This window comes from Propithecus coquereli, unplaced genomic scaffold (genome assembly GCF_000956105.1).
Source record: "Propithecus coquereli isolate 6110/MARCELLA unplaced genomic scaffold, Pcoq_1.0 Scaffold113, whole genome shotgun sequence".
NCBI lineage: Eukaryota > Metazoa > Chordata > Mammalia > Primates > Indriidae > Propithecus > Propithecus coquereli.
In genome coordinates this window covers 4,989,935-5,002,498 of record NW_012135303.1, presented here as the reverse complement: position 1 = coordinate 5,002,498, position 12,564 = coordinate 4,989,935, and the positions used below count along the sequence as shown (strand labels likewise).

General features: G+C 39.1%; 1 protein-coding gene across 5 annotated transcripts in view; it reads left to right on the top strand.

Moving 5' to 3' along the window:
• SPATS2L (spermatogenesis associated, serine-rich 2-like) overlaps window positions 1-12,564 on the top strand; it is a 167,209-nt gene that overhangs the window by 53,014 nt on the left and 101,631 nt on the right. The window contains exon 1 of one of the 5 annotated variants that reach the window (XM_012655430.1): window positions 11,400-11,505. The exons of 3 other annotated variants lie outside the window; for them this stretch is intronic. The gene's annotated coding sequence lies outside the window, so the exon portion shown is untranslated. Of the gene's footprint in view, window positions 1-11,399; window positions 11,760-12,564 lie in introns of those variants that run through there. One more of the 5 variants, XM_012655413.1, reaches the window with a different exon arrangement.

The following is a 12,564-nucleotide window of genomic DNA, read 5'->3' as shown; positions in this document are numbered from 1 at the left end:
TGCTCCACAAAATTTCCTTGAATGAATGAGTAAAGAATGGAAGACCTGTGTTCAAGTCCTTGTCCCGCCACTTTCTAATTGTGTTAGTTTTAACAAGTTCCTTATAGACTTAGGGACTTAGTTTCCTCATTTATAAAAAAAGAAATTGCATTAAGGTGATAGGAAGTTCTTTTCAAACATGAACATACTGGGATTCTAGTGCAACTCATTTGCTGTCTAGGAATCAAAAATCAATAACGATTTTTGCAAGTGATACGTTGGGAGCATTGCCAATTTCTTGGGTGTGGATTAATTATTTTACTCCATCCACTTACATGCATTAACGATCAACAGAGTCATACCTGTTTTTGTGTTGATATTTCTGTCCTTGACCCTTAGAGTTTGTTCACTACAGGATACCCTCTTCATTTGGACTGATTGGTACATTCAAAAGGAGACTTTTGAGGCTTAGAGAATAATAAATTCTGTTTATGTCTACTTTTTTTGTTCTTATATTCATCTGTTTTTACCTAGAGGGAGTTTAATGAAATCTTTTGTTGTACTAAGAATTTCAGGTGAAGATGATTAAATAAACTATTATATGAGAACAGCACTATCAAATAAGAAAAAACAATTTACAAACATTGCTGATTATTCATGGACTTGAGTTGCTAATCAGCATTATACCATATATTAACTGTGTGAAATATCTGATAGGAAAATAAAAGGAAAAAGCAAACTACTAACATGCCAGCAGTAAAAGTGTGAAATATCAATTGTAAATAATTACAATAGCTCACACATGATGGCTGCTCATTTAACTCCGTGGTAGGAGGACCCATGTGACACTACAAGGTTGTATTCGATGCTCATGCATTTTGGAGTTTGCTGCCTTCTACATTCCTAAAGCTTATTACCATAGGAATCAAAATCTTACCATGTTTCAGGTACTCCTTGCTGGTAAATTAAACACATTAAGATATTTCATTAATATGTAGTTTATTACACGGAAGTAGTAATTTAATAACAGTTTCTATAGGTACAATTAATTTTTCCTAAAATTTGCTCAACATTTTCTGGCGATCATCTCTAATTGAAGACTCAAAAATAGATTAACATTTTTCAAAAATTACCTCTGAACCTTACTGCAAAGTCTTCATGTTATTGAAAAGATATTCCTGACAGGATAAAACATCAGCATTCTAAGTAAACTCACTGCAAATAACATTTAGTCTGTATTTAATGAAACATTTTCTAGCCCAGTGCAGAATTTATTTTATCTTTGGGCGAAAACCGTGTTTAGCCTATTAGCTTATGGGCTAATTAGCATTAAGTTGGGGTCCCCCCCTTTCTTTCTTTCCATTACTTTCATGCCTTATTGCTTATTTAGCAATCCATGATGATCTCTGACCTGCTGATGCAGCAAAGCCCACTTGCAGGTCAGGTGGCCATGACCTCGTGTGTGGACAGAACATAGTCTTTCAGCAACACACCAGAAAACAGCAACGACAAATGTATTTGTTGTTTCTCTGCAGACAAGTCATTCTGAGCTCTGATCACAGTCAATGAAAATTATTTGATGATTCAAATTCTTGGTACAAAAACCTTAATGAAAATCTATACCTTTCAAGATAATAAGAGTTTATCTTTATTTTGTATTGAAAATAAATTGTAGTGGTTTGTTTTGGTTATAGATGCATTTGATTATAGATGACTTAAATGACTTTGTAAAAAGTAGATTAAAGAAATTAAAAAAGTAATGCCCATATTTACATGTCCTAGTATTGAATGTAAATTCAAATTTTTATGCTACATGTGGGGTTTATGGATAAGTAAATGAAAGTTCAAATCCTAAAAGTTACTGGTCATGTTGATGATCAACTGGATAATATTATAAATTTGGATATATTCTTAAAAAATGTTATTTATTTCCATATTCAGATTTAGGATTCTTAATTGGTGGGTGGTAAGGGATGTAGTTTATAAACAATATAGTATTTTGTCTCATAGTCCTGATTTTTAAATTACTATACTTAACTTGATATTTAAAATAACATAAGAAAATAAGAAACATTTTATTATCAAAAAGTTGAGAAACCTGGTTTTAACTAATCTGCCCTAAAAAAAAGGTTAAAAAATGGCAGGTTTTGTAACAGTGCAGGAACAGAAGGAAAATGAGCTTTTTCACTGAAATGGTGCAGTGGGTTGTTCCCAGGGAGCAGGAATCCAGAACTTCTAGGGGAGGCAGAGGTATGAGAATCCAAAAATCCAAGAGAGGACACACACTTGGGGAAATTAAACAGAAGAAGAAAAGAATGCTGTGCTGAGAACAGTTCCTTGCACATAGTAGACACTCAATAAACAGTTTGGGTGAATAAATGAACTAGCCCACTAGCCATATTAAGCATTGGTGTAATTTACTTCTGATAGAGTGTACAGAAATGACACAGAGGTAGTAAGTAGGAATGAGGAGAGACTTAAGCTATTTGGGCATCTGCTAGATAAAAGTAGAAGAAACCTTTATCCATTTATTTAATAAATATGTACTGAGTGTCTGCTATGTACCAGACATATGGAAGATTGTGACCATGTTATTTTAGCTTTTGTGATAACCAAGGAGCAGATGACGGATATAGCAGACGTGTATTACAGACTTTAGGAGGGAAATTCCAAATATTTCAGAAAAGTAGAAGATATGATTCTATAGCCTGATACTCTGAAAGAGAAGATAACGAAAGAGATGAGAAACCCAACTCCTAAGTTCATATTAGGGCCCTTTCTATATACTCTGAAAGCTCCTCGAACCACCTTCACAAAGCCAGTATTGTACTGCACCATAATTGCCTTTGTTCTCATCTGTATTTATTGTGAAGCTTTAAGGTTCAAGAGTGCAGGCTGCGTCTATCATGTTTACTTTTGTGTCTCCAGCAAATACAACAGTATCTGGCACATAGCTGATACACAATAAATTTTATATATAAAAATATATATGTATATTTTATATATATGATATATAAAATATATTTTATATATTTCCCACCTGGTAAGGATAGCACAAAATATATTTTATATATATGATGATATGTATATATATTTTATATATCATATATACTATATATATAAAATTAAAGAATCAGTAATGAAATTCTGATAATATAATCATGAATATTTTTCTAAATTATGAGATAACACACACATTCTCTCACACACACATGTGCAGGCATGTGCACACACACTCCTAGTCTAACACTCCATGATTGTTTGAATAATTAGAATTAGAAGTTTGATAGTTCTAAAAAACAAGAAAGAGAGATGGCTGCAAAGGGCATGCTCAAATTAACACAAGATATAAAAGACCATTTAAAAAAGAATGCAAGGAGAGGCAAAAACCAAGAACAAATACCAAGGAGGGAGAGATAATCCCATTGGATAGTATCAGGAAGCCTAGAGTCCTGGGTAAGCCGAAGTATGTAAAAATTATAAAAGCAACAAAAGAGACTTAATAAAACTGGCAAGGAACAATTCTATAGAAAATAAAGGCGACAAAATAAGCCAGATATGGAAAACTGAAACCCTTGTGATGTCAAGTGAGTTTTATCCATTTTTTCATATTGATATAGTTATAATTTCTGTCAAGACTGGAATACTATTTTATCTTATTTTTTATTATAGAAATTTGTTTTACTTTTGTAAAGAAAAGAACAAGAAAGATGAGAAAACAAAGGACTATTCATCTCCTCTTACTCTTGCCTTTTAATCAAGGATACTGAGTCCCCACCTGGCAAGGGTAGCACAAAATGTGAATGAGAAGGAGGGAGGCCCCAGCAGCATAATGCTGTATCCTGAGTCCCTCGGCCTGGATTGGGGTCTCCTGGCCCAGAATGCATCTGCAGGCCTCACACACCTGTGACTGTCTCACTTGGGAGAATTTCGGAGAATGGAGAAAGCCCTAAGGCTGGAGATTGACAAAAAGAGAAAACATAAAATTCCAGCAAAATTCTAGAATTTATTCTGAAAACAGAATATTCAGGAAAGGAAATGAAAATCATTAGGCGCCAAGAAGTCAAGCAGAACTAAGTGATTTTCCTATTCAACAGAATAAATGGAATGCAAAATGAAGAAATGTGGTAGATATGGGGGATATGAATTTCCTCATGGCAGTTTTCACAGTATCTCAGGATTTCACCGTGGATATAATGGAGAACTAAAAACTGAATAACAGAATAGTTAAATGGATTTGCAACTAGGTTTGCGTAACCAAACCCAAAGAGTGCTAAAGAATGGGCCAATGTGATTGCAGAGGGTGACCTATATTGACACTTACTTCTGTTCTATTCTAGATCTCTCTTTATCAATGACATGAATGATGATGAGTTTGATGAAAATGGTAGAAATAAATGACATTTATTGAATTTGTATGCATCAAACACTGTTCTATTCTATATGTATTAGTTTATTTAATCTTCACAACAGTCCTATGAGGTTGGTACTCCTTCATCCCTACTTTATAAATGAGTAAATTGCAGCACAGAGAATTTAATTACCTCAAGGTCACATAATCCCTAGTGGCAGAGCTGAGATTCAAGCCCAGACTGTCTACTTAATGGCACAAGTGACATAAATGATATCCTTTAATTTGTGAATGACCAAAGTGAAATGGACAACTAGAGTGGAAAGTTACAGATTTGGTACCCAAAAGAACCCTAATGGACTTGAAATATCTGCTGAATTAATAAGACAACATTTATTTGAGCCAAATATAAACTCATGCACTTGAGTTTAAAAAAGAAAAATCAACTGCAAAAGTAAAGATTAGGGAAATGGGACTCAGCGATGGATCATATGAGCAAGTCTTGGGGGTTTTAATTGGCTGTCAGCTCATTATGACCAATGTATAGTGTGATGTGATTATCAACAAAATGCAGTCTTAGGCTGCATTTAAAAAAGAATAAAGCCATAGAATGAAACTATGTATATCTATATCTCAGAGTGAGAAGACACATCAGGAATGAGTACACTCTCAAAAATAAAGTTCTCAAGGTTTGACAAGACAAAATGTCTTATCCACAAACTAATTTAGGGATTTATAAAGTCCTTTCCAACTCTAACATCCTTCCATTCTATGAATAATTCTGTACTAGAACAGAGAAAGTGTACTTAAGATGAATCTGAGAGTTCTGGAACTGTGGTCAGACTGAAGGAATGTCTGAAGGCAGAACAAGCACATTCACGGGAAGTTACAGGAAGGCAGCTGACTCAATTTCAGCGAAGGATTTACTCACAAGTAGTCCTGTGCAGAAGCAGCTCTCTTAAAAGGCACGGAATTCCCATCGTGGAATTTGTTTCAGCAGAGGCTAGATGGCCACTTAATGAGGATGTTGGTAGGGGAGTCACTTATATTAATAGTTCAGGAAGAAGGGGGACCTCTTGGTGACTTGTAACCCCAGGATTCCAGAAGAGTAAAAATTTACTAGATGTTGGTGCAGCTTCAGTGTTGAAGCTGTACCAACTTACAGGACTGTGGATAAGTTAGGACCAGGAAACGCTTTCTATGGGAGTTGTTGGATTGAGTTACGAACCAAATCAAACACAAAATCTGTTAGACAGAAGGTGTTTATGCCTTCCTGGCGACAGCTTCTGTAGATTTTGCTTCACATGGTAAGTCACACATTGTTTTCTAACAGAGCCATACATCTGAGGCATTTCTGGCCCTACCTACAGCAAGGCAGGCACTTTCCATGACCATCTCAGACTCCCAGGCACAGAAAGCCCAAAGGAAATCACTGGCTTCTGGAAGTCTGCCTTGGGCGTATCCGCTGGCCTTGACCTGGTTTCAGTTTTTGTTTCAAGCTTTCAGACAACACATGACTAAGACAGAATGAGACCACTCTAGATGGCTCATGGGAAACTTAGGGTAAAGACTGAGGAGAGACTACAGAAACGACATTGTCTCCACTTTTGGAATTCTGGAGTTACAAGGCAGAGGTCCCCCATCTTCCTGAACTGGAAGTGAATCCCCTCTCCAGCATCCCTGTTAAGTGGCCATCCAGCCTCTATTTGAACAAGTTCTGTGATGGGAGACTCACTACCTCTCAAGACAGCTTCTCCTGCCCTTTAAAGACACCAGATACAACAGAAAGGGAAGGGAACATAAGGAGATAGCACGTTAAGGAAAGAAAGGGTGAGGAAGAACATGGAAAATGCTCTGGGAAAGGGTATCCCATGGTGATTTGTCATCACTAAGAAGTATGGAACAAAATTTAAGGCACTGAGAAAATACTGTTCTTCCCATTGATAATTTTCCTTCTTCTTTTGGCTTTTTTTTTCCAAGCCAGCTTTACATTTATGATTCTAGCTCTTATGAATACTAAGATGTCTCGACTGGAATGAACCTGCTAGGTAATTTTCATAGTACATATTGCCTTTATTTGCATGAAACCAAAACAGTGGCACCAGGCTAATGGAATGAGCACCAGCTTGGGAGTCAGTTTGAGAGGTCCCAGTCCCAGCCTTGCTCTTGACAGGCTCTGGGACCTTATCCTTAACATATAAGCCTTAGTTTCCTCATCTATAACATGGAGATAATAATACCTGCCTTGCAGGAGCATTGTGAGTACTCAGTGAAATAGTGAGAAACAGATAATCATCCTGTGTGGTGCCCGAGGGGGGTTTTGTTTGATTTGTTCACGGTTGTATCCCTAGCACCTAGGACAGTGCCTGACACAGGTGCTCAGTGTTTGCTAAATGGCTTCTGAATGGATGAATGGATGAATGAATGAATGTGGTCAGTAAATGGTAGCTATTGCTAAAGGCATGGCAGAGCTCTCAGACATGAGAAGTCTTTGTAAAGCAAGAGGCCGATTATTCAGAGGTTTGAAGAAGGAGAAGGCTTTGTCATAGCTAAATCAATTTTTAACCATTGTGCAGCATGATTTTCAGATCCTTCAAAAACCAACTAACACTGTGACTGTTCTGTAGTCTGTGTAGTCTTTCCTCAGTCCCTACCCCATGTTCTCCATGGGACATCTAGAGTGGTCTCATTCTGTCTAGTCATGTGTTGTTTGAAAGCCTGAAATGAAAAATGCAACCGAGTTAAGTCTGGCGGGTAGCCATTCAGAAACAGACACAAATATAGATTAATTTTCTAAGACATTTTCCCTCTCTTATACTTCCTCATGTTTTTAAGAGAAGCATTTAGTAAAACAAACTAATGTCTTTCAGTGTCTGGTTATCTCTTTCGTAAGATTGAGTTTGGTAAATTACATAATATTAGCTGTTGGTCATCTTCCAGGATGTAAAACCAGGTAAAAATAAAACCAAATGAAATCTTAAATATAATTTATGAGTTGCTTTCTTAGAGCTAAGTGTAACTCAGCTATATAGCTTTTATTTGTTTTGGAGCCCTTTAATATTTTTCAGATTAAAGCATATGTTTTTGCAAAGCTAAAAGAACAAAAAGTCAAGTTGCATCAAATAGAAATTATTTTTTTTAAAAAGATCCCATTTTCTATTCAGCATTTCAAGAATAATAGATTCAGAACTGTGTAATGAAAAATGACAATGGGATGGGAGGGAGATTGGGGTAAGGTGGGATGAGAAGGAACTCTCCAATTTGCTAAGAGAGAAATGAAACAAGGGTGTTACCTCTTGCTGCATTATGAGCAGGACAAGTGTGTAATTGAAACCACACCATATAACACCTTCTTGAATGCTGCCTTCTGATGTCATCTAATTGCTTACTGCCTGCTAATCTTATCTCCCTGCAGGAGCCAATCTTAAAATTATACTGCGTTATAATTAACTAAACATATTGCATCTAGCAGAGATGCATAGTGGACCCCCAGTAAATATTTATTAATTGGCTTCTGTGCACTAAGCAAGTGGGTTTTCTCTCAGGCTTCACACATGACTCACTTGTTTTTCTGCCAGAGAGGTTTTACCTTTGCTCTTCCTCTTACCTGAAATGCCTTTCCCATCATTGAAAGTACTGCATCAAAGCAGTGCAAAAGAGTCCCTCCTCTCTGAAGCCCTTTCTGAATAAACTCCCCTAAACTAAAGCCATCTCACTCTTCCAGAAACCCCACTTTGAGCACACGGTGGTAGTCATTTGAGAATGATTTGTTTAATATTTGGTTACATTCTTATTTCTCTTGGTTCTGACACCCCATTCCCCACAACATACACCCCCCAAGAATAGGCATTGAGTCTTAGTTCTCATAGGCACATACACATGGATGCCCTCTACCACACGCAGCGTCTGGCCCACGGTGAGCACATTCAAAGGACATGTGCCATAGTTGGATAATGAAATTGGAAACATTAGTAAAAAAAAAAAAAAAAAAACAGCCAACCCTGATTGCTTGTCTCTGTTAATCTGCCAAGAATGGATATAAATGGAATAAAGGCTGTGAGAGATGGACCTGTTTCATCAAACAGGTGATCAAAACCTCATACATTTACACCTCAAAATTGCTGTAAGGTAGATTAGATGAATAAAGAAGTCTTCCAAAGGGAAATAATATATGGTATTGTGTTTAGTTGAGAGGCCTGTACAATATTCGAGCTACTGTACAAAAACCAGTTTTGATTCATTCAATCTTTAGAAAAATGATTTGGAAGAGATTAAAGTATGTATTGCTAAGGCTTATAGGCCATCCTAAGTATCTGGTATTTTCTGAACTTCCCCCAATGTGAGATGAGCCATGGGGCAGGCCGGAACTCAGTGGGAAGTAGAGAGCATGTGTGTCTGCTCTCAGGCCTCATCTGCCGTGAGCTAACGGGCGGACAGCGCAGGCCGCAAGGTTCATGAAGGTCTCGTGGAGTGTATATGGGTGCCAACAGCAATGAAAGTCCATACCTGTGCTAAAGTTACGTGGTATGTATTGGTGAGGTTAGTGGTTGAGTGTGTTTAGTATTGGGTGAAAATGAATTATTTTTTGTTTTCTCGTACTCCATAGAAAAAATAAATTTCAGTCTTTCTTTTTTGGACATTAGTGTAGGCTTTGATGGAGACGAACCAGAGGACTAGTCTAGTGACTTGGTTAGCCTGAGTAGAAGGCTCTGCAGTAAGAAGAAATAAAATAAGTAGAAGATGTTAGGGAAGGTACCTGGTTAGAGAGCTGAGATACATGGGGTCCAATAAGGAAAGTGTGGAGGGCTTTGGTGCTCGTGATTAGACCTTGACTCTGATAATGGTAAAAGACATCGCAGGCTGGAGATGGTGGGGAGGAGAGTGGGGAACGGGCTGGAGGGTGTGTGCAGTGACATGGCTAGAACAGTGTTTGATGATGCTCATTGTAAGGGTGGCATTTAAAGTGTTAACTTTGTACTAGTGGTTAAAAACTGGGGAATAAGTGATTATGAACTCATTGCAACCAAGATAGGAAGATTAAATGAGAGGACATTTATTCCTCTTTTCCCACATGTCTTTATTGAACGCTCAGCTTGTCAAAGGCATTGTACTTGGGACTTTGGAAAAGAGACAGACACAGTGGAATTTATCAGAAACAGGCTTTTTAAAAGGAAGGAATTCTTTTTGTAATTTATTAAATCTATTAAAGTCTTGTATAATTGAGGTACTTTAAAAGTATTTATTAATTTTCCCATTATAGCATATTTCAGGTGACAAATTTCTATTTTTTATTCCAGTTAGAAATTGAAAGAAAATTTACTAAGATAGTAAATATGACCTCTAGAATTTTGAGCATATCATAAAGTGATCAAAATGAGTTTTTATTATCCATCACTGCACAAGAATAAACTAAAGGGCATTAAAATCGTATTAATTCTCTCTTTTATCCGACTTGGTACAATTACCTGAAAGTCAAAATGTGTGGAAGGAGGTTTAGTGATTTTTAGATTGTTCCCTAATTATCTCTAAGACTTTATTTGAACTTTGCTCTTTTTATGATATAACTGTTTACTGTCCTCTTAAGACAAGTACTTTAGCTGTGAATTTTGTCATGAAAACACTAAGCACATTTGATAGCCACAAGGCAGGAAACCGTGACCTCATGTGGGTTTCCCATCCACTCTGCAGGGAAGAGGTATCATAGAAGTGGCTTTGCTTCTGTAAGTGCTGCAATTTTAAGGGCATGGAAAACAAATGACCCCGTGGACACAGACAGAGCCCTGAGAGTTCATATGCCCTTAGCAAAGTTGCAGTCAGGCCCTAGCCTTGGGCCACCATCCCCTCCTTCTGGAGTCACCCTAGCTCTCCCATCAGGTGGCAGCGTCAGCGGGGGTGGGGAGGAAAGGGTGTAGCCCCGTGAGGGCACTTTGTGGTCAGAAGGTCAGGTTCCAAGGCCCAGCTCCATGACTGGTTCAATGCATGACCATAACCTCGAAAGCCTTAGATTCTTACCTGTAAAATGAGGACAGTGGGAAAGCCACCACATTGGCTATAGGGGAATCTATTTATAACCTTTTATAGCACTTGCTGTGTGCCCGGCACTGTTGTAATCACTTTATAAATATGAACTCATTTCATTCTCCTTATCACCCTACCAGGTAGTTACTATGATTATCCCCATTATACTAACGAGGAAACAGAGACAGAGAGAGAGCAGGTAACTTGCTCAAATCCCAAAGCTAGTAAGAGGTAGAGCTGGGATTCAGTCTTGCTAAACTGTAATTACTTAATGTCTATCATAAGAACATAAGGAAGACTCCATATAGCAGAAAATAGGCAGTGTTTCGTCTTTGTGATTATTTAAGGTCCCAAGATACTGTGGTTGGTGACGGAGGCACCTTGCTATAGATGCCTCTGCCACAGGGCCGAGCAGCTTTCTAGGCCGACTTCCTGCGTGTGGTCAGCTCAATGGGCTCTAATGGCGGGGACTGAGCGCGACCTGATCCTAAAGAGAAATAGAGCCTTTCAGAACGCGTGGAATGTATGCGCTTGTTTTCTGCAAATCAAACCAGCAAACAGAACATGTGAAAGACTAACTGGTGTGTGGGTAGAGCAGGCCCGGCAGGGTAGAAACCCCTCTCTGCTCTGCCCCAGATGCTGTGCCACTCATGCGCCTCACACTGGCTTTTCGCTGGTAAAGACCCAACTAACACAACAGCTAGAATTTCATTCCTTTGGACGAGAGCATGACCCCCAGTAAAACTTATAGCCCTGAACATGATTTGTACATTGTTTCATTTAGTGCAAAATTAGCTAACACAAGCTTCAAGTCAGGTCTAGAACCAGGAAGTAGTTTTAGAACAGGGAGATGGCTTCAGGGTGCAGTGCTAGGAGTGTTTGCTAATTGATTAATCTGCCTGTTCTGACATCACCCGGAAGATTAGAAGCCCTCAGCAGACGATCATACCCAGAGACTGACCTTTGGAACCGATGACTGTGATCCCAGCCTGTACTGTGTCCCAGCCCAGGGGCAGTCAGTGTAAAGGTTGCAAGTTCAGTCTTACAGCTGTGCCTTCCCGGGATAAGAATGTAGAATGGGGCATTCGCTATCGGGGGACTGAAGGCAAGAACACTGGGCAGTTTTTACAAAAAGGGAACAAGCAATTTCTCAGAAGGTGAGGACTCTGTGCCTCAGGGGGCCAAGGCCACCTGCCCACTGCTGATGACTCAGCCACACCCAAGATCCTGCCACTACTCCGGGTTTCTGGCTCCGCCTGCGTCACTGTTGAGATGACTTACTGGTCGCAGTAAAAGCAAGTTGGTAAGGGTGGACAGTTGAAGAACAGAGCTTATCTGCCCACTGAGAAAGCCGGTAGCTCCCGACTGTGCACAGAGAGCCCTGATTTGGAATACCAGGAAACCTTAAAAAGTGAGTCGAGGCTGCATTTGTTGGGAAGCCTTAGGAAGAACAGCAATGGGTGGGGAAAAGGAGAAGGGGGCTGCTGGAAGCCGAGGCACTGCCTGAGCTCCCTGGTGTTTCTTCCCCACCGAATGCAGTGCGCTCAGGGCAGTGCATCACATACTGCTTCTATTCAGCCGGTGCCAGTAACATTGCAGGGAACTAGGAAGAACCGGACTTTCTCCGCTACTTTGAGAAAATCATTAAATGCTTACTAGGAGAGTGCTGATTTAGTGAGCTAGGAATATTGTGAGTTTGTTGGAATGGAGGTTTTTGAAACCAGAGTATGCTCTGAAGAGTTGATGGGTTCCTTTACCAGGTGTGTTTATTCCATGACAAACGAGCCAGCTTCCCAGAGTTAGCTATAAACATACAGCTCTTGTTTGCCAGGTTTAGTTTAGGGGTTCTCTTTGCCAGTCCAGAGTTATATTGCAGAACCACAATCCATATTTTCTTTGGAGATGAATATGCAGTGTTGTCCTTAAAAAGATGCTATAAAAAGTTTAAAAAGCATACAGCTCCACCCCCAGCCCCGCTAACAGCAAGCCTCCCTCTAACGCTGTGTTGTGCCTGCATCTCTGGGATGAGACTTCCAAGCCAGGCAGACCACAGCCCCAGCATTGCTCTGCCCAGAATTTTGAGCCAGGTTAATTCCAATCCAGTTTCTTTAGTCCTCACTCTAATTTCCTTCCCAACCCCCTAGTCTGGCTCTTTTCTGTGTTTTTGTGTGCATATCTGTCTCTGTTTTTGATCTGTAAGCTCCTTTGGGGCCAAG